Source organism: Schistocerca serialis, chromosome 1 (genome assembly GCF_023864345.2).
Source record: "Schistocerca serialis cubense isolate TAMUIC-IGC-003099 chromosome 1, iqSchSeri2.2, whole genome shotgun sequence".
Classification (NCBI taxonomy): domain Eukaryota; kingdom Metazoa; phylum Arthropoda; class Insecta; order Orthoptera; family Acrididae; genus Schistocerca; species Schistocerca serialis.
In genome coordinates this window covers 5,239,765-5,265,344 of record NC_064638.1, presented here as the reverse complement: position 1 = coordinate 5,265,344, position 25,580 = coordinate 5,239,765, and positions in this window count along the sequence as shown.

Genomic DNA, 25,580 nt, shown 5'->3' with positions numbered 1-25,580 from the left:
GATTATTCTATCTGTATGATGGTGATTGTGATTGCAATTGTATTTGCTTATCTGGATCGTGGACGTTTAATTATTCGGTATCAGACGCTTGACAATGGCTTTTTCGTAAAGGCAATGTTACTCGTAGTTGACCGTGAAATAAAACTGAATAATCGGACTTCGTAATTAAATCGTTTCCAAAGACTGCTGCGGTAGGTGCGGACTCATAATCTAAATCTCAATATTACAATAATTTGCCAGCCATGCCAATACGTCGTACAGAGGTGATTGTCTACTAAACATAAAAAAGTTACACAGTTAGTTAAATCAGATATATTCAATGAATAAGCCTACAGTTCATAATACTACTTACTTTTATAAATATAAATTCTTCACAGAATCGAGTGCCTAGTGTGGTTGCAACTCGCAGTATTCTTCTATAACATGAAATATGGCGGTGTGCCAGACAATAAAAAAAAATACGTGCTTCTCGCACCACTTCAACCAGAGCTCTCCTTTTTCTTAATCAAACATATGAGTAACGTAATTGTGCTTTTGTTTTATCAGCGACACAGCGCTGCAGTTGTGTGCCATAGGCTTTATTTATTTGTCACTGATTATTTATTTAATTAATATTTCGCGTTTCTGCGGAAACTCACGCTCGGCATGCAAATGTGCCTTTATAGCACCATATCGTCGTTCCTCTGTGAGTCTAGATATTCGAATCCGACGCAAAACTAATAGTTAATTGTAACGTTCAGGGCCTCTTAATGACGATAGAACACTCAAATTGCTTCGAGATTCAATTAGTCGTTCTCCAGCCAACTTGTCTCCAAGGGGATATTGCTGAGTCCGGGCACCATATGGTCCGTCTCCTGTAGGTCCAGATATTCGAATCCGACGCAAAACGGACTGCCAATTGTAACGTTCAGAGCCTCACATTGACGATGGAACACTCAAATTGCATCAAGATTCAATACATCGTCCTTCAGCCGACTTGTCTTCAAGCGTCCATTGCTGCCTGGGGCACCATATGGTCCGTATCCTGTGAGTCTAGACTTTCGAATCCGCCGCAAAACTGATAGTTAATTGTAACGGTCAGGGCCTAGTAATGACGATGGAACACTCAAATTGCGTCGAGATTCAATACATCGTCCTCCAGCCGACTTGTCTCCAAGGGGATATTGCTGCCTCGTGCACCATATGGGCCGTCTGCTGTGAGTCTAGATTTTCGAATCCGACTCAAAACTTGTAGTTAATTGTAACGTTCAGGGCCTCCTAATGACTATGGAACACTCAAATTGCGTCGAGATCCAATACATCATCCTCCCACCGACTTGTCTCCATCGTGATATTGCTGCCTCGGGCACCATGTGGTCCGTCTCCTGTGAGTCTGGATTTTCGAATCCGACGCAAAAATGATAGTTAATTGTAACGTTCAGGGCCTCCTAATGACGATGGAACACTCAAATTGCGTCGAGATTCAATACGGCCGCCTCCGGCCGACTTGTCTCCAAGGGTCTATTGCTGCCCTGGGCACCGCATGGTCGTTCTCCTGTGAGTCTAGATTTTCGAATTCGACGCATAACTGATAGTTAATTGTAACGTTCAGGAGCTCCTAATGACGATGGAACACTCAAATTGATCGAGATACAATACATCGTCCTCCAGCCGACTTGTCTCCATGGGTCTACTGCTACCATGGTCACCTTATCGTCGTTCTCCTGTGAGTCCATATATTCGAATCCGACGCAAAACGGACTGCTAATTGTAACGTTCAGAGTCTCCTAATGATGATGGAACACTCAATTTGCGTCGGGATTCAATAAATCGTCCTCCAGCCCACCTGTCTCCAAGGGGATATTGCTGCTTCGGGCACCATATAGTCCTTGTCCTGTGAGTCTAGAATTTCGAATCCGACGCAAAACTGATAGTTAATTGTAACGTTCAGGACCTCCTAATGACGATGGAGCACTCAACTTGCGTCGCGATTCAATACATCGTCCTCCAGCCGACTTGTATCCAAGGGTCAATTACTGCCTTTGGCAAGTAATGGTCTTGCTCCTGTGAGTCTAGATTTTCGTATCCGACGCAAAACTGATATTTAATTGTAACGTTAAGGGCCTCCTAATGACGATGGAACACTCAAATTGCGTCGAAAATCAATACATCGTCCTCCAGCCGACTTGACTCCATGGGTCTATTGCTCCCTCGGGCACCTTACGGTCGTTATCATGTGAGTCTAAATTTTCGGATCCGACGCATAACTGATAATTGTAACGTTCATGGCCTCCTAACGACGATGGAACACTCAAATTGCGTCGAGATTCAATACATCGTCCTCCAGCCGACTTGTCTCCAAGGGTCAATTGCTGCCTTTTTCACCTAATGGTCTTGCTCTTGTGAGTCTAGATTTTCGAATGTGACGCAAAACTGATATTTAATTGTAACGTTAAGGGCCTCCTAATGACGATGGAACACTCAAATTGCGTCGAGATTCAATACATCATCCTCCAGCCGACTTGTCTCCAAGGGTGTATTGCTGCCTCTGGCACCTAATGGTCTTGCTCTTGTGAGTCTAGATTTTCGAATGTGACGCAAAACTGATATTTAATTGTAACGTTAAGGGCCTCCTAATGACGATGGAACACTCAAATTGCGTCGAGATTCAATACATCATCCTCCAGCCGACTTGTCTCCAAGGGTGTATTGCTGCCTCTGGCACCTAATGGTCTTGCTCTTGTGAGTCTAGATTTTCGAATGTGACGCAAAACTGATATTTCATTGTAACGTTAAGAGCCTCCTAATGACGTTGGAACACTCGAATTGCGTCGCGATTTAAAACATCTTTCTCCAGCCGACTTGTATGCAAGGGGATATTACTGCCTCGAGCACCTTATCGTCGTTCCTCTGTGAGTCTAGATATTCGAATCCGACGCAAAACTAATAGTTAATTGTAACGTTCAGGGCCTCTTAATGACTATAGAACACTCAAATTGCTTCGAGATTCAATAAGTCGTTCTCCAGCCAACTTGTCTCCAAGGGGATATTGCTGCCTCGGGCACCATATGGTCCGTCTCCTGTAGGTCCAGATACTCGAATCCGACGCAAAACGGACTGCCAATTGTAACGTTCAGAGACTCATATTGACGATGGAACACTCAAATTGCATCAAGATTCAATGCATCGTCCTTCAGCCGACTTGTCTTCAAGCGTCCATTGCTGCCTCGGGCACCATATGGTCCGTCTCCTGTGAGTCTAGAATTTCGAATCCGCCACAAAACTGATAGTTAATTGTAACGGTCAGGGCCTAGTAATGACGATGGAACACTCAAATTGCGTCGAGATTCAATACATCGTCCTCCAGCCGACTTGTCTCCAAGGGGATATTGCTGCCTCGTGCACCATATGGTCCTTCTCCTGTGAGTCTAGATTGTCGAATCCGACGTGAAACTGATAGTTAATTGTAACATTCAGCGCCTCCTAATGACGATGGAACACTTAAATTGCGTCGAGAATCAATACAGCAGCCTCCAGCCGACTTGTCTCCAAGGGTCTATTGCTGCCTTGGGCACCGCATGGTCGTTCTCCTGCGAGTCTAGATTTTCGAATTCGACGCATAACTGATACTTAATTGTAACGTTCAGGAGCTCCTAATGACGATGGAACACTCAAATTGATCGAGATTCAATACATCGTCCTCCAGCCGACTTGTCTCCATGGGTCTACTGCTACCACGGTCACCTTATCGTCGTTCTCCTGTGAGTCCTGATATTCGAATCCGACGCAAAACGGACTGCTAATTGTAACGTTCAGAGTCTCCTAATGATGATGGCACACTCAATTTGCGTCGAGTAAAAAAAATCGTCCACCAGCCCACTTGTCTCCAAGGGGATATTGCTGCCTCGGACACCATATAGTCCTTCTCCTGTGAGGCTAGAATTTCGAATCCGACGCAAAACTGATAGTTAATTGTAACGTTCCGGACCTCCTAATGACGATGGAACACTCAACTTGCGTCGCGATTCAATACATCGTCCTCCAGCCGACTTGTATCCAAGGGTCAACTGCTGCCTTTGGCAAGTAATGGTCCGTCTCCTGTTAGTCTAGATTTTCGAATCCGACGCGAAACTGATAGTTAATTGTAACGTTCAGGGCCTCCTAATGACGATGGAACTCTCGAATTGCGTAAAGATTCAATACATCGACCTCCAGCCGACTTGTCTGCAAGGGGATATTGCTGCCTCGGGCACCTTATCTTCATTTTTCTGTGAGTCTACATTTTTGAATCCCACTCAAAACTAATTGTTAATTGTAACGTTCAGGGCCTCCTAATGACGATGGAACACTCAAATTACGTCGAGATTCAATACATTGTCCACCCGCCGACTTGTCTCCAACGGGATATTGCTGCCTCGGGCCCCATGTGGTCCGTCTCCTGTGAGTCTAGATTTTCGAATCCGACGCAAAAATGACAGTTAATTGTAACGTTCAGGGCCTCCTAATGACGAAGGAACACTCTAAATACGTCGAAATTCAATACATCGTCCTGCAGCCGACTTGTCTCTTGCTGCTTCGGGCACCTTATGGTCTTTCTCCTGTGAGTCTAGATTTTCGGATCCGACGCAAAACTGATAGTTAATTGCAACATTCAGCGCCTCCTAATGACGATGGAACACTCAAATTGATCGAGATTCAGTACGTCGACCTCCAGCCGAATTGTCTCCAAGGGGATATTGCTGCCTCGGGCACATATCGTCGTTCTCCTTTGAGTCTAGATTTCCGAATCCGACGCGAAACAGATAGTTAATTGTAACATTCAGGGCCTCCTAATGACGATGGAACACTCAAATTGCGACGAGATTCAATACATCGGCCTCCAGCCGACTTGTCTTCAAAAGTCTATTGCTGCCTCGGGCGCCATATGGTCCGCCTCCATTGGGTCTAGATTTTCGAATCCGATGAAAAACTTATAGTTAATTGTGACGTTCATGGCCTCCTAATGACGATGGAACACTCAAATAGCGTCGCGATTCAATACATCGTCCTCCAGCCGACTTGTCTCCAATTGTCTATTGCTGCCTCGGGCACCTTATGGTCGTTCTCCTGTGAGTCTAGATTATCGGAACCGACGCAAAACTGATAGTTAATTGTAACGTTCAGCGCCTCCTAATGACGATAGAACACTCAAATTGCGTCGAGATTCAATACAACGTCCTCCAGCCGACTTGTCTCTAAAGGGTTATTGCTGCCTCGGGCACCATGTGGTCCGTCTCCTGTGAGACTAGATTTTCGAATCCGACGCAAAAACTATTGTTAGTCGTAACGTTCAGCGCCTCCTAATGACGATAGAACACTCAAACTGCGTTGAGATTCTATATATCGTCCTCCAGTCGACTTGTCTACAAGGGGATTTTGCTGCCTCGGGCACCTTATGGTCTGCCTCCTTTGAGTCTAGATTTTCGAATCCGACGCAAAAATGATGGTTAATTGTAACGTTCATGGCCTCCTAATAACGATGGAACACTCAAATTGCGTCGAGATTCAAAACATCGTCCTCCAGCCGACTTGTCTACAAGGGGATATCATTGCCTCGGGCACCTCATGGTCCGCCTCCTGTGAGTCTAGATTTTCGATCTGACGCAAAACAGATAGTTAATTGTAACGTTCAGGGCCTCCTAATGACTATAGAACACTCAAATTGCGTCGAGAATCATTACGTCTTCCTCCAGGAGACTTGTTTCCAAGGGGACATTGCTGCCTCGGGCACCATATGGTCCGTCTCCTGTGAGTCTAGATTTTCGAATCCGACACAAAACTTGTAGATACTTGTAACGTTCAGGGCTTCCTAATGACGATGGAACACTCAAATTACGTCGAGATTCAATACATCGTCCACCCGCCGATTTGTCTCTAACGGGATATTGCTGCCTCGGTCACCATATGATTCGACGCCTGAGAGTCTAGAATTTCGAATCCGACGCAAAACTGAGAGTTAATTGTAACGTTCAGGGCCGAGTAATGACGATGGAACACTCAAATTGCGTCGAGATTCAATACGTCGTCCTCCAGCCGCCTTGTCTCCAAGGGGATATTTCTGCCTCGGGCACCATATGGTCCGTCTCCTGTAGGTCCAGAAAGTCGAATCCGACGCAAAACGGACTGCCAATTGTACCGTTCAGAGCCTCCTAATGACGATGGAACACTCAAATTGCATCAAGATTCAATACATCGTCCTCCAGCCGACTTGTCTCCAAGGCTATATTGCTGCCACGGGCACCATATATTCCTTCACCTGTGACTCAAGAATTTCGAATCCGACGCAGAACTGATACTTAATTGTAGCGTTCAAGACCTCGTAATGACGATGGAACTCTCCAATTGCGTCCCGATTCAATACATCGTCCTCCAGCCGACTAGTCTCCAACGGGATATTGCTGCCTCGGGCACCTTATGGTCGTTTTCCTGTGAGTCTAGATTTTCGGATCCGACGCAGAACTCATAGTTAATTGTAACGTTCATGGCCTCCTAATGACGATGGAACACTCAAATTGCGTCGCGATCCAATACATCGTCCTCCAGCCGACTTGTCTCCAAGGGTCAATTGCTGCCTTGGGCACCTAATGGCCTTGCTCCTGTGAGTCTAGATTTTCGAATCCGACGCAAAACTGATATTTCATTGTAACGTTAAGAGCCTCCTAATGACGATGGAACATTCAAATTGCGTCGAAATTCAATAATTCGTCCTTCAGCCGACTTGTCGCCAAGGGGATATTGCTGCCTCGGGCACCATATGGTTCGTCTCCTGTGAGTCTAGATTTTCGAATCCGACGCAAAGCAGATAGTTAATTGTAACGTTCATGGCCCCCTAATGACGATGGAACACTCAAATTGCGTCGAGATTCAATACACCGGCCTCCAGCCGACTTGTCTGCAAGGGGATATTGCTGCCTCGGGCACCTTATCGTCGTTCCTCTGTGAGTCTAGATTTTCGAATCCGACACAAAACTTGTAGTTATTTGTAACGTTCACGGCCTTCTAATGACGATGGAACACTCAAATTACGTCGAGATTCAATACATCGTCCACCCGCCGACTTGTCTCCAAGGGTCTATTCCTGCCTCGTGCACCTTATGGTCGTTCTCCTGTGAGTCTAGTTTTTCGGATCCGACGCATGACTGATAGTTAATTGTAACGTCAGGGCCTCCTAATGACGATAGAACACTCAAATTGCGTCGAGATTCAATACATCGTCCTCCAGCCGACTTGTCTACAAGGGGATATTGCTGCCTCGTGCACCTTATGGTCCGCCTCCTGTGAGTCTAGATTTTCGAATCCGACGCGAAACTGATAGTTAATTGTAACGTTCAGGGCCTCCTAATGACGATGGAACACTGAAATAGCGTCGAGATTCGATACATCATCATCCAGACGACTTGTCTGCAAGGGGATATTGCTGCCTCGTGCACCTTATGGTCGTTCTCCTGTGAGTCTAGTTTTTCGGATCCGACGCATAACTGATAGTTAATTGTAACGTCAGGGCCTCCCAATGACGATAGAACACTCAAATTGCGTCGAGATTCAATACATCGTCCTCCAGCCGACTTGTCTACAAGGGGATATTGCTGCCTCGTGCACCTTATGGTCCGCCTCCTGTGATTCTAGATTTTCGAATCCGAAGCGAAACTGATAGTTAATTGTAACGTTCAGGGCCTCCTAATGACGATGGAACACTGAAATAGCGTCGCGATTCAATACATCGTCCTCCAGACGACTTGTCTGCAAGGGGATATTGCTGCCTCGGGCACCTTATCGTCGTTCCGCTGTGAGTCTAGATTTTCGAATCCGGCGAAAAACTAATGGTTAATTGTTACGTTCAGGGCCTCCTAATGACGACAGAACCCTCAAATTGCGTCGAGATTCAATACATCGCCCTTGAGCCGACTTGTCTCCAAGCGTCCATTGCTGCCTCGGGCACCTTATGGTCGTTCTCCTGTGAGTCTACATTCTTGATTCCGACACATAACTGATAGTTAATTGTAACGTTCAGGGCCTCCTAATGACGATGGAACACCCAAATTGCGTCGAGGTTCAGTACGTCGACCTCCAGCCGACTTGTCTCCATGGGTCTACTGCTTCCTCGGTCACCTTATCGTCGTTCTCCTGTGAGTCCAGATATTCGAATCCGACGCAAAACGGACTGCTAATAGTAACGTTCAGAGCCTCCTAATGATGATGGAACACTCAAATTGCGTCGAGATTCAATACATCGTCATCCAGCCGACTTGTCTCCAAGGGGATATTGCTGCCTTGGGCACCATATAGTCCTTCTCCTGTGAGTCAAAAGTTTCGAATCCGACGCAAAACGTATAGTTAATTGTAACGTTCAGAACTTCCTAATGACGATGGAACTCTCAAATTGTGTCGCGATTCTATACATCGTCCTCCAGCCGACTTGTCTCCAAGGGTCAATTGCTGCCTTGGGCACCTAATGGTCTTGCTCCTGTGAGTCTAGATTTTCGAATCCGACGCAAAACTGATATTTAATTGTAACGTTAAGAGCCTCCTAATGACGATGGAACACTCAAATTGCGTCTAGATTCAATACATCGTCCTTCAGCCGACTTGTCTCCAAGGGGTTATTGCTGCCTCGTGCACCTTATGGTCCGCCTCCTGTGAGTCTACATTTTCGAATCCGACGCGAAACTGATAGTTAATTGTAACGTTCAGGGCCTCCTAATGACGATGGAACACTGAAAAAGCGTCGAGATTCAATACATCGTCCTCCAGCCGGCTTGTCTCCATAGGTCTACTGCTACCTCGGGCACCTTATCTTCTTTCTCATGTGAGTCCATATATTCGAATCCGACGCAAAACGGACTGCTAATTGTAACGTTCAGAGCCTCCTACTGACGATGGAACACTCAAATTGCGTCTAGATTCAATACATCGTCCTACAGACGACTTGTCTGCAAGGGGATATTGCTGCCTCGGGCACCTTATCGTCGTTCCTCTGTGAGTCTAGATTTTCGAATCCGGCGAAAAACTAATAGTTAATTGTTACGTTCAGGGCCTCCTAATGACGACAGAGCACTCAAATTGCGTCGAGGTTCAATACGTCGTCCTCCAGCCGACTTGTCACCAAGGGGATATTGCTGCCTCGGGCACCATATGGTCCGTCTCCTGTAGGTCCAGATATTCGAATCCGACGCAAAACGGACTGCCAATTGTAACGTTCAGAGCCCCCTAATGACGATGTAACACTCAAATTCCATCTAGATTCAATACATCGTCATTCAGCCAACTTGTCTCCAACCGTCTATTGCTGCCTTGGGCTCCTTATGGTCATTCTCCTCTCAGTCTACACTTTCGATTAGGACACATAACTGATGGTTAATTGTAACGTTCAGGGCCTTCTAATGACGATGGAACACTGAAATAGCGTCGAGAATCAATACATCGTCCTTCAGCCGACTTGTCTCCAAGCGTCTATTGCTGCCTCGGGCACCTTATGGTCGTTCTCCTGTGAGTCTATATTTTCGATTCCGACACATAACTGATGGTTAATTGTAACGTTCAGGGGCTCCTAATGACGATGGAACACTCAAATTGCGTTGAGATTCAATACATTGTCCTCCACCCGACTTGACTCCAATGGTCTACTGCTACCTCGGTCACCTTATCGTCGTTCTCCTGTGAGTCCAGATATTCGAATCCGACGCAAAACGGACTGCTAATAGTAGCGTTCAGAGCCTCCTAAAGGTGATGGAACACTCAAATTGCGTCGAGATTCAATACATCGTCCATCAGCCGACTTGTCTCCAAGGGTCAATTGCTGCCTTGGGCACCTAATGGTCTTGCTCCTGTGAATCTAGATTTTCGAATCCGACGCAAAACTGATATTTAATTGTAACGTTCATGGCCTCCTACTGACGATGGAACACTCAAATTGCGTCGAGATTCAATACATCGTCCTCCAGCCGAGTTGTCTGCAAGGGGATATTGGTGCCTCGGGCACCTCATTGTCGTTCCTCTGTGAGTCTAGATTTTCGAATCCGCGCTAAACTAATAGTTACTTGTAACGTTCAGGGCCTCCTAATGACGGTAGTACACTCAAATTGCGTCGAGATTCAATACATCCTCCTCCAGCCGACTTGTCTGCAGGGGATACTGCTGCCTCGGGCACCTTATCGTCGTTCCCCTCCGAGTCTAGATTTTCGAATCCGACGCAAATCTGATAGTTAATTGTAACGATGAGGGCCTCCTAATGACGTTGGAACGCTGAAATAGCGTCGAGATTCAATACATCGTCCTTCAGCCGCCTTGTCTCCAAGCGTCCATTGCTGCCTCGGGCACCTTATGGTCGTTATCCTGTGTGTCTACATTTTCTATTCCGACACATAACTGTCAGTGAATTGTAACGTTCAGGGCCTCCTAATGACGATGGAACACTTAAATTGCGTCGAGATTCATCGTCCTCCAGCCGACTGGTCTCCAAGGGTCTATTGCTGCCTAGGGCACCTCATGGTTGTTCTCCTGTAAGTCTAGATTTTCGGATCCGACGGATAACTGATAGTTAATTGTAATGTTCAGCGCCTCCTAATGACGATAGAACACTCAAATTGCGTCGAAATTCAATACATCGTCCTCCAGCCGACTTGTCTACAAGGGTCTATTGCTGCCTGGGGCACATATTGTCGTTCTCCTGTGAGTCTAGATTTTTGAATCCGACGCGAAACAGATAGTTAATTGTAACGTTCAGGGCCTCCTAATGACGATGGATAACTGAAAATGCGTCGAGATTCAATACATCGTCCTCCAGCCGATTTGTCTGCAAGGGTCAATTGCTGCCTTTGGCACCTAATGGTCTTGCTCCCGTGAGTCTAGATTTTCGAATCCGACGCAAAACTGATATTTAATTGCAACGTTAAGGGCCTCCTAATGACGATGTAACACACAGATTACATCGAGATTCAAAACATCGTTCACCCGCCGACTTGTCTCCAACGGGATATTGCTGCCTCGGGCTCCATGTGGTCCGTCTCATGTGAGTGCAGATTATCGAATCCGACGCAAAAAAGATGGTTAATTGTAAAGTTCAGGGCCTCCTAATGACGAAGGAACACTCAAATTGCGTCGAAATTCAATACATCTTCCTCCAGCCGACTTGTCTCCATGGGTCTATTGCTACCTCGCTCACCTTTTGGTCGTTCTCCTGTGAGTCTTGATTTTCGAATCCGACGCAAAACTGATGGTTAATTGTAACGTTCATGGCCTCCTAATGACGATGGAACACTCAAATCTCGTTGAGATTCAATACATCGTCCTCCAGTGGACTATGGCTACAAGGGTCTATTGCTGCCTCTGGCACCCTATGGTCGTTCTCCTGTGAGTCTAGATTTTCGGATCCGACGCATAACTGATAGTTTATTGTAACGTTCAGGGCCTCCTAATGACGGTGGAACACTCAAATTGCGTCGAGATGCAATACATCGTCCTCCAGCCGACTTGTCTCCGAGGGGCTATTGCTACCTTGCGCACCTTGTAGTCGTTCTCCTGTGAGTCTAGATTTTCGAATCCGACGCAAAACTGATGGTTAATTGTAACATTCATTGCCTCCTAATGACGATGGAACACTCAAATTGCGTCGAGATTCAATACATCGTCCTCCAGCCGACTTGTCTCCAAGGGAATTTTGCTGCCTCGGACTCCTGTGAGTCTAGATTTTCGGATCCGACACATAACTGATAGTTAATTGTAACGTTCAGCGCCTCCAAATGACGATAGAACACTCAAATTGCGTCGAGATTCAATACATCGTCCTCCAGCCGACTTGTCTACAAGGGTCTATTGCATCCTCGGGCACATATCGTCGTTCTCCTGTGAGTCTAGATTTTTGAATCCGACGCGAAACTGATAGTTAATTGTAACGTTCAGGGCCTCCTAATGACGATGGATAACTCTAATTGCGTCGAGATTCATTACATCGTCCTCCAGCCGATTTGTCTCCGACGGTCAATTGCTGCCTTTGGCACCTAATGGTCTTGCTCCCGTGAGTCTAGATTTTCGAATCCGACGCAAGACTGATATTTAATTGTAACGTTAAGGGCCTCCTAATGACGATGTAAGACACAGATTACGTCTAGATTCAAAACATCGTCCACCCGCCGACTTCTCTCCAACGGGATATTGCTGCATCGGGCACCATGTGGTTCGTCTCATGTGAGTGCAGATTATCGAATCCAACGCAAAAAAGCGGTTAATTGTAACGTTCAGGGCCTCCTAATAACGAAGGAACACTCATATTGCGTAGAAATTCAATACATCGTCCTCCAGCCGACTTGTCTCCATGGGTCTATTGCTACCTCGCTCACCTTATGGTCGATCTCCTGTGTGTCTAGATTTTCGGATCCGACGCATAACTGATAGTTTACTGTAACGTTCTGCGCCTCCTAATGACGATAGAACACTCAAATTGCGTCGAGATTCAATACATCGTCTTCCAGCCGACTTCTCTCCATGGCTAAATTGCTGCCTTTGGCACCTAATGTTCTTGCTCCTGTGAGTCTAGATTTTCGAATCCGACGCAAAACTGATGGTTAATTGTAACGTTCAGGGCCTCCTAATGACGATGGAACACTCAAATTGCGTCGAAATTCAATACATCGTCTTCCAGCCGACTTCTCTCCATGGCTAAATTGCTGCCTTTGGCACCTAATGGTCTTGCTCCTGTGAGTCTAGATTTTCGAATCCGACGCAAAACTGATGGTTAATTGTAACGTTCAGGGCCTCTGAATGACGATGGAACACTCAAAAAGCGTCGAGATTCAATACATCGTCCTCCAGCCTACTTGTGTGCTATGGGATATTGCTGCCTCGGGCAGCATATGGTCCGTCTCCTGTGAGTCTAGATTTTCGATTCCGACTCAAAACTTGTAGTTACTTGTAACGTTCAGGGCCTCCTAATGACGATGTAACATTCAAATTACGTCGAGATTCAATACATCGTCCACCCGCCGGCTTGTCTCTAACGGGATATTGCTGCCTCGGGCACCATGTGGTCCATCTCCTGTGAGTGCAGATTATCGAATCCGACGCAAAAAAGATAGTTAACAGTAACGTTCAGGGCCTCCTAATGACGAAGGAACACTCAAATTGCGTCGAAATTCAATACATCATCCTCCAGCCGACTTGACTCCAAGCGTCCATTGCTGCCTCGGGCACCTTATGGTCGTTCTCCTGTGAGTCTAGATTTTCGATTTCGACGCAAAACTGATGGTTAATTGTAACGTTCATGGCCTCCTAATGACGATGGAACACTCGCGTCGAGATTCAATACATCGTCCTCCAGCCGACTTGTCCACAAGGGGATATTGCTGCATCGGGCACCTTATGGTCCGCCTCCTGTGAGTCTAGATTTTCGAATCCGACGCAAAACTGATAGTTAATTGTAACGTTCATGGCCTCCTAATGACGATGGAACATTCAAATTGCGTCGAGATTCAATACATCGTCCTCCAGCCGACTTGTGTGCTAGGGTCTATTGCTGCCTCGGGCACCTTATCGTCGTTCCTCTGTGAGACTACATTTTCGAATCCGACGCAAAACTAATAGTTAATTGTAACGTTCCGGGCCTCCTAATGACAGAGGAATACTCAAATTGCGTCGAAATTCAATACATCGTCCTCCAGCCGACTTGTCTCTATGGGTCTATTGCTACCTCGCTCACCTTATGGTCGTTCTCCTATAAGTATAGATTTTCGATTCCGACACATAACTGATAGTTAATTGCAACGTTCAGGGCCTCCTAATGACGATGGAACACTCAAATTGCTTCGAGATTCAATACATCGTCCTCCAGCCGACTTGTCTCCATGGGTCTACTGCTACCTCGGTCACCTTATCTTCGTTCTCCTGTGAGTCCAGATATTCGAATCCAACGCAAAACGGACTGCTAATTGTAACGTTCAGAGCCCCCAACTGATGACGGAACACTCAAATTGCGTAGAGATTCAATACATCGTCCTCCAGCCGCTGTGTCTCCAAAGGGATATTGCTGTCTCGGGCACCTTACGCTCCGTCTCCTGTGAGTCTAGATTTTAGAATCCGACGCAAAACTGATGGTTAATTGTAACGTTCAGGGCCTCCTAATGACGATGGAACACTCAAACTGCGTCGCGATTCAATACATCGTCCTCCAGCCGACTTCTCTCCAAGGCTCAATTGCTGCCTTTGGCACGTAATGGTCTTGCTCCTGTGAGTCTAGATTTTCGAATCCGACGCAAAACGGATGGTTAATTGTAACGTTCAGGGCCTCCGAATGACGATGGAACACTCAAATTGCGTCGCGATTCAATACATCGTCCTCCAGTCGACATGTCTCCAACGGTCATTTGCTGCCTTTGGCACCTAATGGTCTTGCTCCCGTGAGTCTAGAGTTTCGAATCCGACGCGAAACTGATAGATAATTGTAACGTTCAGGGCCTCCTAATGACGATGGAACACTCAAATTGCGTCGAGATTCAATAGATCGTCCTCCAGCCGACTTGTCTCCAAGTGTCTATTGCTGCCTCGGGCACCTTATGGTCGTTCTCCTGTGAGTCTAGATTTTCGGATTCGACGCATAACTGATAGTTTATTGTAACGTTCATGGCCTCCTAATGACGATGGAACACTCAAATTGCATCGAGATTCAATACATCGTCCTCCAGCCGACTTGTGTGCTAGGGGATATTGCTGCCTCGGGCACCATATGGTCCGTCTCCTGTGAGTCTAGATTTTCGGATCCGACTCAAAACTTGTAGTTACTTGTAACGTTCAGGGCCTCCTAATGACAATGTAACACTCAAATTACGTCGAGATTCAATACATCGTCCACCCGCCGACTTGTCTCCAACGGGATATTGCTGCCTCGGGCACCATGTGGTCCGTCTCCTGTGAGTGCAGATTATCAAATCCGACGCAAAAAAGATAGTTAATAGTAACGTTCAGGGCCTCCTAATGACGAAGGAACACTCAAATTGCGTCGAAATTCAATACATCATCATTCAGCCGACTTGTCTCCAAGCGTCCATTGCTGCCTCGGGCACCTTATGGTCGTTCTCCTGTGAGTCTAGATTTTCAAATTCGACGCAAAACTGATGGTTAATTGTAACGTTCATGGCCTCCTAATGACGATGGAACACTCAAATTGCGTCGAGATTCAATACATCGTCCTCCAGCCGACTTGTCCACAAGGGGATATTGCTGTTTCGGGCACCTTATGGTCCGCCTCCTGTGAGTCTAGATTTTCGATTCCGACACATAACTGATAGTTAATTGTAACGTTAAGGGCCTCCTAATGACGATGGAACACTCAAATTGCGTCGAGATTCAATACATCGTCCTCCAGCCGACTTGACTCCATGGGTCTACTGCTACCTCGGTCACCTTATCTTCGTTCTCCTGTGAGTCCAGATATTCGAATCCGACGCAAAACGGACTGCCAATTGTAACGTTCAGAGCCCCCTACTGATGACGGAACACTCAAATTGCGTCGAGATTCAATACATCGTCCTCCAGCCGACTTGTCTCCAAGGGGATAATGCTGCCTTGGGCACCATATAGTCCTTCTCCTGTGAACCTAGAATTTCGAATCCGACGCAAAACTGATAGTTAATAGTAACGTTCAGGACCTCCTAATGACGATGGAACACTCAAAATGCGTCGAGATTCGATACATCGTCTTCCAGCCGCTTTGTCTCCAAAGGGATATTGCTGTCTCGGGCACCTTATGCTCCGTCTCCTGTGAGTCTAGATTTTCGAATCCGACGCAAAACTGATGGTTAATTGTAACGTTCAGGGCCTCCTAATGACGATGGAACACTCAAATTGCGTCGCGATTCAATACATCGTCCTCCAGCCGACTTGTCTCCAAGGGGATATTGCTGCCTCGTACACCTTATGGTCGTTCTACAGTGAGTCTAGATTTTCGAATCCGACGCAAAACTGATGGTTATTTGTAACGCTCATGGCCTCCTAATGACGATGGAACACTCAAATTGCGTCGAGATTCAATACATCGTCCACCCGCCGACTTGTCTCCAACGGGATATTGCTGCCTCGGGCACCATGTGGTCCGTCCCATGTGAGTGCAGATTATCGAATCCGACGGGAAAAAGATAGTTAATTGTAACGTTCAGGGCCTCCTAATGACGAAGGAACACTCAAATTGAGTCGAAGTTCAATACATCGTCCTCCAGCCGACTTGTCTCCATGGTTCTATTGCTACTTCGCTCACCTTATGGTCGTTCTCCTGTGATTCTAGATTTTCGGATCCGACGCAAAACTGATGGTTAATTGTAACGTTCATGGCCTCCTAATGACGATGGAACACTCAAATTGCGTCGAGATTCAATACATCGTCCTCCAGCCGACTTCTCTCCAAGGCTCAACTGCTGCCTTTGGTACCTAATGGTCTAGCTCCTGTGAGTCTAGATTTTCGAATCCGACGCAAAACTGATGGTTAATTGTAACGTTCATGGCCTCCTAATGACGATGGAACACTCAAATTGCGTCGAGATTCAATACATCGTCCTCCAGCCGACTTCTCTCCAAGGCTCAACTGCTGCCTTTGGTACCTAATGGTCTAGCTCCTGTGAGTCTAGATTTTCGAATCCGACGCAAAACTGATGGTTAATTGTAACGTTCAGGGCCTCCGAATGACGATGGAACACTCAAATTGCGACGCGATTCAATACTTCGTCCTCCAGTCGACTTGTCTCCAAGGGTCAATTGCTGCCTTCGGCACCTAATGGTCTTGTTCCCGTGAGTCTAGATTTTCGAATTCGACGCATAACTGATAGTTAATTGTAACGTTCAGCGCCTCCTTATGACGATAGAACACTCAAATTGCGTCGAGATTCAATACATCGTCCTCCAGCCGACTTGTCTACAAGGGTCTACTGCTGCCTCGGGCACATATCGTCGTTCTCCTGTGAGTCTAGGCTTTCGAATCCGACACGAAACTGATAGGCAATTGTAACGTTCAGGGCCTCCTAATGACGATGGAACACTCAAATTGCGTCGAAATTCATTACATCGTCCTCCAGCCGACTTGTGTGCTAGGGGATATTGCTGCCTCGGGCACCTTATTGTCGTTCCTCTGTGAGTATAGATTTTCGAATTCGACGCAAAACTAATAGTTAATTGTAACGTTCAGGGCCTCCTAACGACGATAGAACACTTAAATTGCGTCGAGATTCAATACTTCGTCCTCCAGCCGACTTGTCTCCAAGGGGATATTGCTGCCTCGGGCACCATATGGTCCTTCTTCTGTGAGTCTAGATTTTCGAATCCGACGCAAGTCTTGTAGTTACTTGTAACGTTCAGGGCCTCCTAATGACGATGTAACACTCAAATTACGTCGAGATTCAATACATCGTCCACCCGCCGACTTGTCTCGAACGGGATATTGCTGCCTCGGGCACCATGTGGTCCGTCTCCTGTGAGTGCAGATTATCGAATCCGACGCAAAAAAGATAGTTAATAGTAACGCTCAGGGCCTCCTAATGACGAAGGAACACGCAAATTGCGTCGAAATTCAATACATCATCCTCCAGCCGACTTGTGTGCTAGGGGATATTGCTGCCTCGGGCACCCTATCGTCGTTCCTCTGTGAGTCAAGATTTTCGAGTCCGACGCAAATCTAATAGTTAATTGTAACGTTCAGGGCCTCCTAATGACGATAGAGTACTCAAATCGCGTCGAGATTCAATACGTCGTCCTCCAGCCGACTTGTCTCCAAGGGGATATTGCTGCCTCGGGCACCGTAAGGTCCATCTCCTGTGAGTCTAGATTTTCGAATCCGACTCAAAACTTGTAGTTACTTGTAACGTTCAGGGACTCCTAATGACGATGCAACACACAAATTAAGTCGAGATTCAAAACATCGTCCACCCGCCGACTTGTCTCCAACGGGATATTGCTGCCTCGGGCACCATGTGGTCCGTCCAATGTGAGAGCAGATTACCGAATCCGACGCAAAAAAGATAGTTCATTGTAACGTTCAGTGCCTCCTACTGACGAAGGAACACTCTAATTACGTCGAAATTAAATACATCGTCCTCCAGCCGACTTGCTCCATGGGTCTATTGCTACCTCGCTCACCTTATGGTCGTGCTCCTGTGATTCTAGATTTTCGAATCCGACGCAAAACTGATGGTTAATTGTAACGTTCATGGCCTCCTAATGACGATGGAACACTAAAATTGCGTCGAGGTTCAATACATCGTCCTCCAGCCGACTTGTCTCCAAGGGTCTATTGCTGCCTCGGGCACCTTATGGTCGTTCTCCTGTGAGTCTAGATTTTCTGATCCGACGCAAAACTGATAGTTTATTGTAACGTTCTGCGCCTCCTAATGACGTTAGAACACTCAAATTGCGTCGAAATTTAATACATCGTCCTCCAGCCGACTTGTCTACAAGGGGATATTGCTGCCTCGGGCACCTTATTGTCCGCCTCCTGTTAGTCTAGATTTTCGAATCCGACGCAAAACTGATAGTTAATTGTAACGTTCATGGCCTCCTAATGACGATGGAACACTCAAATTGCGTCGAGATTCAATACATCGTCCTCCAGCCGACTTGTCTCCAAGGGTCTATTGCTGCCTCGGGCACCTTATGGTCGTTCTCCTGTGAGTCTAGATTTTCGGATCCGACGCATAGCTGTTGTTAATTGTCACGTTCAGCGCCTCCTAATGACCAAGGAACACTCTAATTGCGTCGAAATTCAATACATCGTCCTCCAGCCGACTTGTGTGCAAGGGGATATTGCTGCCTCGGGCACCATATTGTCGTTCCTCTGTGAGTCTAGATTTTCAATTTCGACGCAAAACTAATAGTTAATTGTAAAGTTCAGCGCCTCCTAATGACCAAGGAACACTCTAATTGCGTCGAAATTCAATACATCGTCCTCCAGCCGACTTGTCTCCATGGGTCTATTGCTACCTCGCTCACCTTATGGTCGTTCTCCTGTGAGTGTAGAATTTCGAATCCGACGCAAGACTGATGGTTAATTGTAACGTTCAGGGCCTCCTAATGACGATAGAGTACTCAAATTGCGTCGAGATTCAATACATCGTCCTCCCGCCGACTTGTCTCCAACGGGATATTGGTCCCTCGGGCACCATGTGGTCCGTCTCCTGTGAGTCTAAATTATCGAATCCGACGCTAAAATGATAGTTAATTGTAACGTTCAGGGCCTCTTAATGTCGAAGGAACACTCAAATTGCGTCGAGATTCAATACATCGTCCTCCAGGGACTTGTCTCCAAGGGGAGATTGCTGCCTCGGGCACCTTATCGTCGTTCCTCTGTGAGTCTGGGTTTTTTTGAATCCGACGCAAAACTAATAGTTAATTGTAACGTTCAGGGCCTCCTAATGACGATAGAGTACTCAAATTGCGTCGAGATTCAATACGTCGTCCTCCAGCCGACTTGCCTCCAAGGGGATATTGCTGCCTCGGGCACCATATGGTCCATCTCCTGTGAGTCTGGATTTTCGAATCCGACTCAAAACTTGTAGTTACTTGAAACGTTCAGGGCCTCCTAATGACGATGTAACAATCAAATTACGTCGACATTCAGTACATCGTCAACCCGCCGACTTGTCTCCAACGGGATATTGCTGCCTCGGGCACCATGTGGTCCGTATCCTGTGAGTGCAGATTATCGAATCCGACGCAAAAAAGATAGTTAATTGTAACGTTCAGGGCCTCTTAATGACGAAGAAACACTCAAATTGCGTCGGAATTCAATACATCGTCCTCCAGCCGACTTGTCTCCATGGGTCTATTGCTACCTCGCTCACCTTATGGTCGTTCTCCTGTGAGTCTGGATTACCGAATCCGATGCAAAACTGATGGTTAATTGTAACGTTCATGGCCTCCTAATAATGATGGATCACTCAAATTGCGTCGACATTAAATACATAGTCCTCCTGCCGACTTGTCTCCATGGGTCTATAGCTACCTCGCTCACCTTATGGTCGTTCTCCTGTGAGTCTGGATTTTCGAATCCGATGCTAAACTGATGGTTAATTGTAACGATCATGGCCTCTTAATGTCGATGGAACACTCAAATTGCGTCGAGATTCAATACATCATCCTCCAGCCGACTTGTCTCCAAGGGGATATTGCTGCCTCATGCACCATATTGGTCCGTCTCCTGTGAGTCTAGATTTTCGAATCCGACGCAAAAATGATAGTTAATTGTAACGTTCAAGGCCTCCTAATGTCGAAGGAACACTCAAGTTGCGTCGAGATTCAATACATCGTCCTCCAGCCGACTTGTCTCCAAGGGTTTATTGCTGCCTCGGGCACCTTATGGTCGTTCTCCTGTGAATCTAGATTTTCGGATGCGACGCATAACTGATAGTTAATTGTAACGTTCAGCGACTCCTAATGACGATAGAACACTCAAATTGCGTCGAGATTAAATACATCGTCCTCCAGCCGACTTGTCTACAAGGGGATATTGCTGCCTCGGGTACCTTATGGTTGTTCCCCTGTGAGTCTAGATTTTCGGATCCGACGCATAACTGATAGTTAATTCTAACGTTCAGCGCCTCCTAATGACGATGGAACACTCAAATTGCGTCGAGATTCAATACATCGTCCTCCAGCCGACTTGGCTGCAAGGGGATATTGCTGCCTCATGCACCACATTGGTACGTCTCCTGTTAGTCTAGATTTTCGAATCCGTTGCAAAACTGATAGTTAATTGTAACGTTCATGGCCTCCTAATGACGATAGAACACTCAAATTGCGTCGAGATTCAATACATCGTCCACCAGCCGACTTGTCTCCAAGCGTGCATTGCTGCCTCGAGCACCTTATGGTCGTTCTCCTGTGAGTTTATATTTTCGATTCCGACACATAACTGATAGTTAAGTGTAACGATCAGGGCCTCCTAATGACGATGGAACACTCAAATTGCGTCGCGATTCAATACATCGTCCTCCAGCCGACTTCTCTCCAAGGCTCAATTGCTGCCCTTGGCACCCAATGGTCTTGCTCCTGTGAGTCCAGTTTTTCGAATCCGACGCAAAACTGATTTTTAAATGTAACGTTCAGGGCCTCCGAATGACGATGGAACACTCAAATTGCGTCGCGATTCAATACATCGTCCTCCAGCCGACTTGTCTCCAAGGGTCTATTGCTGCCTCGGGCACCTTATGGTTATTCTCCTGTGAGTCTAGATTTGCGGATCCGACGCATAACTGATAGTTAATTGTAACGTTCAGCGCCTCCTAATGACGATAGAACACTCGAATTGCGTCGAGATTCAGTAAATCGTCCTCCAGCCGACTTGTCTACAAGGGTCTATTGCTGCCTCGGGCACATATCGTCGTTCTCCTGTGAGTCTAGATTTTCGAATCCGACGCAAAACTGATGGTTAATTGTATCGTTCATGGCCTCCAAATGACGATGGAACACTCAAATTGCGTCGAGAATCGATACATCGTCCTCCAGCCGACTTGTCCACAAGGGGATATTGCTGCCTCGGGCACCTTATGGTCCGCCTCCTGTGAGTCTAGATTTTCGAATCCGACGCAAAACTGATAGTTAATTGTAACGTTCATGGCCTCCTAATGACGATGGAACACTCAAATTGCGTCGAGATTCAATACATCATCCTCCAGCCGACTTGTCTCCAAGGGGATATTGCTGCCTCGGGCACCTTATGGTCGTTCTCCTGTGAGTCTAGGTTTTCGAATCCGACGCAAAACTGATGGTTAATTGTAACGTTCAGGGCCTCCTAATGATGATGGAACACTCAAATTGCGTCGAGATTAAATACATAATCCTCCAGCCGACTTGTCTCCATGGGTCTATTGCTACCTCGCTCACCTTATGGTCGTTCTCCTGTGAGTCTAGATTTTCGAATCCGACGCAAAACTGATGGTTAAATGTAACATTCATGACCTCCTAATGACGATGGAACACTCAAATTGCGACGAGATTCAATACATCGTCCTCCAGCCGACTTGTCTCCTAGGGGATATTGCTGCCTCGGGCACCTTATGGTCGTTCTCCTGTGAGTCTAGATTTTCGAATCCGACGCAAAACTGATGGTCAATTGTAACGTTCATGGCCTCTTAATGACGATGGAACACTCAAATTGCGTCGAGATTCAATACATCGTCCTCCAGCCGACTTGTCTCCAAAGGTCTATTGCTGCCTCGGGCACCTTATGGTTGTTCTCTTGTGAGTCTAGATTTTCGGATCCGACGCATAACTGATAGTTAATTGTAACGTTCAGCGCCTCCTAATGACTATAGAACACTCAAATTGCGTCGAGATTCAATACATCGTCTTCCAGCCGACTTGTCTACAAGGGTCTATTGCTGCCTCGGGCACCATGTGGTCCGTCTCCTGTGAGTGCAGAATATCGAATCCGCCGCAAAAAAGATACCTAATTGTAACGTTCAGCGCATCCTAATGACGAAGGAACACTCAAATTGCATCGAAATTCAATACATCGTCCTCCAGTAGACTTGTGTGCTAGGGGATATTGCTGCCTCGGGCACCTTATCGTCGTTCCTCTGTAAGTTTAGATTTTGGAATCCGGCGCATAACTAATAGTTAATTGTAACGTTCAGGGCCTCCTAATGACGATAGAGTACTTAAATTGCGTCGAGATTCAATACGTCGTCCTCCAGCCGACTTCTCTCCAAAGGGATATTGCTGCCTCGGGCACCATGCGGTCCGTATCCTGTGAGTGCAGATTATCGAATACGACGCAAAAATGATAGTTAATTGTAACGTTCAGGGCCTCCTAATGACGAAGGATCACTCAAATTGCGTCGAAATTCAATACATCGTCCTCCAGCCGACTTGGCTCCATGGGTCTATTGCTACCTCGCTCACCTTATGGTCGTTCCCCTGTGAGTCTACATTTTCGAATGCGACGCAAAACTGATGGTTAATTATAACGTTCATGGCCTCCAAATGACGATGGAACAGTCAAATTCCGTCGAGATTCGATACATCGTCCTCCAGCCGACCTGTCCACAAGGTTGCTGCCTCGGGCACCTTATGGTCCGCCTCCTGTGAGTCTAGATTTTCGAATCCGACGCAAAACTGATAGTCAATTGTAACGTTCATGGCCTCCTAATGACGATGGAACACTCAAATTGCGTCGAGATTCAATACATCATCCTCCAGCCGACTTGTCTCCAAGGGGATATTGCTGCCTCGGGCACCTTATCGTCGTTCCTCTGTGAGTCTAGATTTTCGAATCGGACGCAATACTAATAGTTAATTGTAACGTTCAGGGCCTCCTAATGACGATAGAACACTCAAATTGCGTCGAGATTCAATACGTCGTCCTCCAGCCGACTTGTCTCCAAGGGGATATTGCTGCCTCGGGCACCATATGGTCCGTCTCCTGTGAGTCTAGATTTTCGAATCCGACTCAAAACTTGTAGTTACTTGTAACGTTCAGGGTCTCCTAATGACGATGTAACACTCAAATTACGTTGAAATTCAATTCATCGTCCACCCGCCGACTTTTCTCCAACGGGTTATTGCTGCCTCGGGCACCATGTTGTCCGTCTCCTATGAGTGCAGATTATCGAATCCGACGCAAAAAAAGATAGTTAATTGTAACGTTCAGGGCCTCCTAATGACGAAGGAACACTCAAATTGCGTCGAAATTCAATATATCGTCCTCCAGCCGACTTGTCTCCAAGGGGATATTGCTGCCTCGGGCACCTTATGGTCGTTCTCCTGTGAGTCTAGATTTTCAAATCCGACGCAAAACTGATGGTCAATTGTAACGTTCATGGCCTCTTAATGACGATGGAACACTCAAATTGCGTCGAGATTTAATACATCGTCCTCCAGCCGACTTGTCTCGAAGGGTCTATTGCTGCCTCGGACACCTTATGGTTATTCTCCTGTGAGTCTAGATTTTCGGATCCGACGCATAACTGATAGTTAATTGTGACGTTCAGCGCCTCCTAATGACGATAGAACACTCAAATTGCGTCGAGATTCAATACATCGTCCTCCAGCCGACTTGTCTACAAGGGTCTATAGCTGCCTCGGGCACATATCGTCGTTCTCCTGTGAGTCTAGATTTTCGTATCCGACGCGAAACTGATAGTTAATTGTAACGTTCAGGGCCTCCTAATGACGATGGAACACTCAAATTGCGTCGAGATTTAATACATCGTCCTCCAGCCGATTTGTGTGCTAGGGGATATTGCTGCCTCGGGCACCTTATCGTCGTTCCTCTGTGAGTCTAGATTTTCGAATCCGACGCAGAACTAATAGTTAATTGTAACGTTCAGGGCCTCCTAATAACGATAGATCACTCAAAATAAGTCGAGATTCAATACGTCGTTCTCCAGCCGACTTGTCTCCAAGGGGATATTGCTGCCTCGGGCACCATATGGTTCGACTCACAACTTGTAGTTACTTGTAACGTTCAGGGTCTCCTAATGACGATGTAACACTCAAATTACGTCGAGATTCAACACATCTTCCACCCGCCGACTTGTCTCCAACGGGATATTGCTGCCTCGGGCACCATGTGGTCCGAATCCTGTGAGTGCTGATTATCGAATACGACGCAAAAAAGATAGTTAATTGTAACGTTCAGGGCCTCCTAATGACGAAGGAGCACTCAAATTGCGTCGAAATTCAATACATCGTCCTCCAGCCGACTTGGCTCCATGGGTCTATTGCTACCTCGCTCACCTTATGGTCGTCCTCCTGTGAGTCTAGATTTTCGAATCCGACGCAAAACTGATGGTTAATTGTATCGTTCATGGCCTCCAAATGACGATGGAACACTCAAATTGCGTCGAGAATCGATACATCGTCCTCCAGCCGACTTGTCCACAAGGGGATATTGCTGCCTCGGGCACCTTATGGTCCGCCTCCTGTGAGTCTAGATTTTCGAATCCGACGCAAAACTGATAGTTAATTGTAACGTTCATGGCCTCCTAATGACGATGGAACACTGAAATTGCGTCGAGATCCAATACATCGTCCTCCCGCCGACTTGTCTCCAACGGGATATTGCTCCCTCGGGCACCATGTGGTCCGTCTCCTGTGAGTCTAGATTTTCGAATCCGACGCAAAAATGATAGTTAATTGTAACGTTCAGGGCTTCCTAATGTCGAAGGAACACTCAAATTGCGTCGAGATTCAATACATCGCCCTCCAGCCGACTTGTCTCCAAGTGTCTATTGCTGCCTCGGGCACCTAATGGTCGTTCTCCTGTGACTCTAGATTTTCGGATGCGACGCATAACTGATAGTTAATTGTAACGTTCATGGCCTCCTAATGACTATGGAACACTCAAATTGCGTCGAGATTCAATACGACGTCCTCCAGCCGACTTGTGTGCAAGGGGATATTGCTGCCTCGGGCACCTTGTTGTCGTTCCTCTGTGAGTCTAGATTTTCAAATTCGACGCAAAACTAATACTTTATTGTAACATTCAGGGCCTCCTAATGACGAAGCAACACTCACATTGAGTCGAAATGCAATACATCGTCCTCCAGGCGACTTGTCTCCATGGGTCTATCGCTACCTCGCTCACCTTATGG